General features: G+C 41.7%; 1 pseudogene; it reads left to right on the forward strand.

The window, feature by feature from the left end:
- Positions 1-412: 412 nt before the first annotated feature.
- LOC110595790 lies at positions 413-4,436 on the forward strand (annotated as a pseudogene).
- The last annotated feature ends 430 nt before the right edge of the window (positions 4,437-4,866 follow it).

Consider the following 4,866-nt stretch of genomic DNA (forward strand, 5'->3'; position numbering starts at 1 on the left):
ATGCATAAATACAAAAAGCATCACATATGTGTACTTTCCCTTTATAGTCAACTTGAATCTCAGCAATCCTCCTTGCTTTGTCATGCTGACAGCTTTAGTGTTTTTCTGCTATTTACATCCTGATCCCAGACAGTGATCTCTCTTTCTTGAATTCATAATTGTTCTCTCCCTTACATCATAAGGCCCTCAATTCTCAGGGATTAAGTACCCAATTGTGAAATCTTCTGAGGCAATAATAATCAGGACAGCAGATTGTCCTATCTAGCCACAAATGAGCAGAAAAGACGGTATCAATAATAACTATACAGTATTATCCAAATGGAAACCACGTTAAGATTTGGCCAGTGTTCTTTCAAGAAAGCTCAGAGCCCTCCCTGAGTTCTCACCAATGTACATCTTGTTTCTCTGGCACATGGAGAAATTGGAGACGAGCATCTTTGTGTCAGATGGACAGAAACAGGCAAAGAAAAGACAGGGGACTTGCTCAGGTCAGACCCAATAATAGATATCACTTCTCAGCCTGAAAATCTTAAGCTGCAAAATATTACTTGGGAGACATCAGGAAGGGGACAGACATTTGCATTCCTACTCCATGCCAGGTACTCCTATAACAAATAGTCTTTGAGGAAGACATTATTATCCCCAACTTCCAGATGAAAGAACCGAAGTCCAGGGATCTATTCAAAGATATACAGCTAGTGGATAGTAGAATAGCTTGTTAATAATTTAAATCAATTTTTAAAAAAATCAAATAGCATAGCAGGGCTTGTCAGGAAAAACAATCCTTTGTCTTTTTTCTCTCTACCTCTTCTCTCCCCTAAACCTACTCCCACAGGCAAATCTTAAGACTTTTAACTATTTTTTCCTGGTAGTCACCTTAATATCTCTATCTTTGACCAATAGGTTTACTACTAGAATAAGGAGTGCAGCAACTTTGTTTTGTTTATTCTATAGCTGTATCTTCAATGCCAAGAACAAGGACTGGCACATTGTAAATATTTGTTTTTGCTTTAAAAAAAAAAAAAAAAAACCATCATCAGTCCTTGATGTGTTAATTGACCTCCTGCTATGAGAGATAAGAATCGGGTGCACCAACATTTTCCTTGGACCTCCCCCACTGCTTCCCATTAAGGTTTTATCAATATTTTTAGTTCCTCGGCTCCACCTTTGAAACTCTAAGCAATGCACGTACACCTTTACTCCTTGTTCCACAACTACAGATAGTATCTTTGGACTTTAGCGTGAGAGTCTTGATTTCAATTTCACTGCAGGCCTGCCTGACTTGAGGGCCCCACCCTTCCACTGCACACTGAGCCTCCCACACTGAACACTTCTAGACAAGTGGGTGTCCTTCTGCCTAATTTTTGGAAATATACTTCAAGATAATAGGCACTGGGAAATGGATTTTAAACTGGAAGCATTTTGGGGCCTGCATATACTAAAGGAGCATAGGCTGAAGATAATGGAGCAAATCTTTACTAATTTGTCAAATTAAGCTAAACTTAATTCAGAAGGATTTGAAAAAATAGCCACAGTCCAGATATTTGCTGAAAATCTCCTGTTCTCTAAGGTGAGTTCCTGTCCTTTGTACAAGGCAGGACTTGTATTTGACAATAGAAATAATTTGGGTCTAAGAAACTGGTGGATACCCTGGGTTCTCCACTGCTATTATTTAATTGGTTCAAAATACCCCAGAAATGCCCCCTATGAGTGCCCTGAAGCAAGTTATTCTTGGCATGCTGTGAAAAGGAGAGTGGGAGCTGAGCACATAAACCTGGGTGTGGGTTTCACTGGATAAAGTCACTGACACCATGGAGCAGAGGCCATGAAAGGAAAACAGTCACGGTCTTTGTTTTCCTGGAGCCTCTGGCTGGCATTGAACACACAACGCAAACACTGTCCACGTTGGTTCTTTATACAGTTTTTTTTTTTTTTAAGGCTAGTCAAGTTAAACAATGGGAGTGGAAAAGGAATGAAGAAATCTGTAACTGGTTGTGATCGGTTAATTGAAAATGCCACTGCACTGAGACCAGCCTATATAGATTTTTTGTTTGTGTCTATTCCCTGCCTATTTTCAGGAGGCAGCTTTATGTATCTTTTGTCTTCACTTCCTCATCCCTGGCCACTCTCATTCCTTGTTCTTAAAGGTACTGCTGACTCTGTGGACCTGAGTTAGACAGGGACTTGACTTAGGTCTTGTACCTGTCAGGCCGTTGGACTTAGGTAGCACTCAGGGCAGATGGCAGGAGAACTTGGTATAGGGCCCCACTAGCCACATGCTGGTCCTGTTACCTGAAGAGAACCTCAAGGACTAGCTCCTGCCCTGCCCTAGCACCATCCCTGTGGGTAGCAGGAGATCAGCTCTCTGTAGACAGCCCCATACTCTGGACATAGTGAACACACCCTAGGTTCCTATCCATCCAATGGGAACCTGGCAATGTTTACTATAACTTTTCCTCTATATTTAGAGACAGTATCCACCACTGGAAGTATTGTCGGTAGGAAGTAGTGGGGCAGCTTAGGCCATGGCAAGACTAGATTTGGATTGCATGAGTTTAGGATTTGGACTTGACCAAAGTGACATCATTAGTTAGGATTACATTGAGTTAGGAGAAACAGAAACATTAAGAAATGGCTTAAACTAAAATGCAAATTTACTTTCCCTCTCATACTTAAGAAGTCCAGAGGTGGTCAGCCCAGAACTGGAAAGGGAGAATAATGGGCTTAGAGCTGTCCCACCAAAAAGCCATACCAGAGGAAATGAGGAGGGGAAAGCCCACCAGCTCTGTAATAGGTATGTACCTGAGGACACCAAACTCTTAAATCAGGATCCAGCTTACTTCAACCTTTCCACTCATTTCTAACACCTAATACAGGCATCAAATTCTGCCTACTATTTCAAAGAGCTCTGAGAATGCAGGCCACATCAGATGGAGGAGCCTTAGAGAGCTCACTGACCAAGACCTGGTGAATTACATGGCACCCTGGTCCATGGAAGTGTAATCTAAGAGATCAAAATGATCCTAAGTTTAAGGAAACAAAAGTTACCTACAGGTTGGTGGTTCAGGGCCCAGCTGGCATGGCAAATTTCTAAATTCCTACTGCTACAAGGAAAACCACACTCTTGCTAGACTCCCTAACAATAGGAGCAATCAGGCAAATTATTAGACCCGCCTCCTAACTCTGATTTACAACCCAGACCACTATAATTTTGCACAAACTCTTTGTGTCCTATAGTTCACCTTTTGACATGAACAGCCAAATTCCACCTCATTTTAATGCTAAAATCCACTCCAAAATGAACATAGGATATATGGTACCAGAGTTTACCCATTGCACATGTGCTTGGCTCCCCTCATTAAATATATATAGCACGTTTCCCCAAAACCTGTTGAATATGTATGACTGTTGTGTGATACACAATAGACAATTTCCTCTACTGTGTGGGGGCTGGACCTAGTGACTCATTTTTGACAAATAAAATAGGGCAGAAGTGATGGGATCTCACTTCTGAAATTAGGTTACAAAAAGACTATGACTTCCATCTTGCTGCTTCAGGACAGCCAGCTGCCACATTGTGAGAGGCCCTAGGAGAGATCCACATGGCAGGGAATTGATGTCTCTGGCCTGCCACCAGTCACCTGAGCTTGGAAATAGGTCCATCTCCCATCAAGCCTTGAGGTGAACCCAGCCCCAGCTGATGGCTTGACCACAACCTCAGGAGGGACCCTGAGCCAGAGTCATCCAACTAGCCTACATCCAGATTCCCACCTCACAGAAACTGTGAGATAATAAATGTTTGTTTTAAGCTGATAAGTTTTGGGATAATCTGTTATGCAGCAATAAATAACTGATACAGGTTTGTATCTTAAGAAATTATGGGCACAATTTACGGGGCTTGCGAGGTCTGCTCCAGGAGTCCAACCGAGGCTGCCCAGCACAGGTCTCTGCCACAGATCCTGGCTGTATGTTTTCATTGGTGGTGTCTAGTTCAGGAACCATATATTGAAGACATTGTCTGGAAGTTCCTACTTTGTAATTGTTGGCCACCAGGATAATCCAGTTTTTGAAGTGGAGTTTTGCCAGTTGGGAAAGCAGGATCCAAAGACAACCAACGTTAACTGAACCAGTTCATAGCACATGCTGCTCTTGACCTCATGGATGAGGACACGTGGCTGTCAAACAGTATGTACTTGAAAACTGTGAATAAGTTCAACAAGTAGTTTGTGGCAGCGTTTGCCACTGCAGAGCATAAGAGATTCAGTATGTTTCATGACATAAGGCAAGGAAATGGAATAAAGAACTTCTTTACTGATGTCTATGATTTATATATAAAGTTTGCAGTGAACCCATTTTGTGAACTCAATTCTCTTATTCAAACAAGTGCATTTAAGAGAAAAGTTCAGTTTCTTGGGAAGAAACACCTTTTAAGCTGAAAATTTTTCAGAAAAAATTCCAGACATTGTCTTCAATATATGGTTCCTGAACTAGATACCACCAACAAAAACATACAGCCAGGATCTGTGGCAGAAACCTGTGCTGGGCAACCACGGTTGGACTCTTGGAGCAGACCTCGCAAGCCCCGCCAATTGTACCCATAATTTCTTAAGAAGACACAAACCTGTATCAGTTATTTATTGCTGCATAACAGATTATCCCAAACTTTTTTTTTTAATCGATATTTTTAATTATGGTTTTGTGGAGTACAGTTAAGGGTTAGGTGTACAATTACGTTTCATTCAGGCACCCTGTTGATAAGAGGTGTTTCCCCTTCCCCAGACAGATATTTGCTACTGTTAATCCCATCTCCCTCCCCCCCCTCAGTTTCCCAGTACCGTCAGTCATTTTCTTTTTTTTTTTTTTTTT

This window comes from Carlito syrichta, unplaced genomic scaffold (genome assembly GCF_000164805.1).
Source record: "Carlito syrichta isolate Samal-C Ts95f unplaced genomic scaffold, Tarsius_syrichta-2.0.1 Scaffold92603, whole genome shotgun sequence".
Taxonomy (NCBI): domain Eukaryota; kingdom Metazoa; phylum Chordata; class Mammalia; order Primates; family Tarsiidae; genus Carlito; species Carlito syrichta.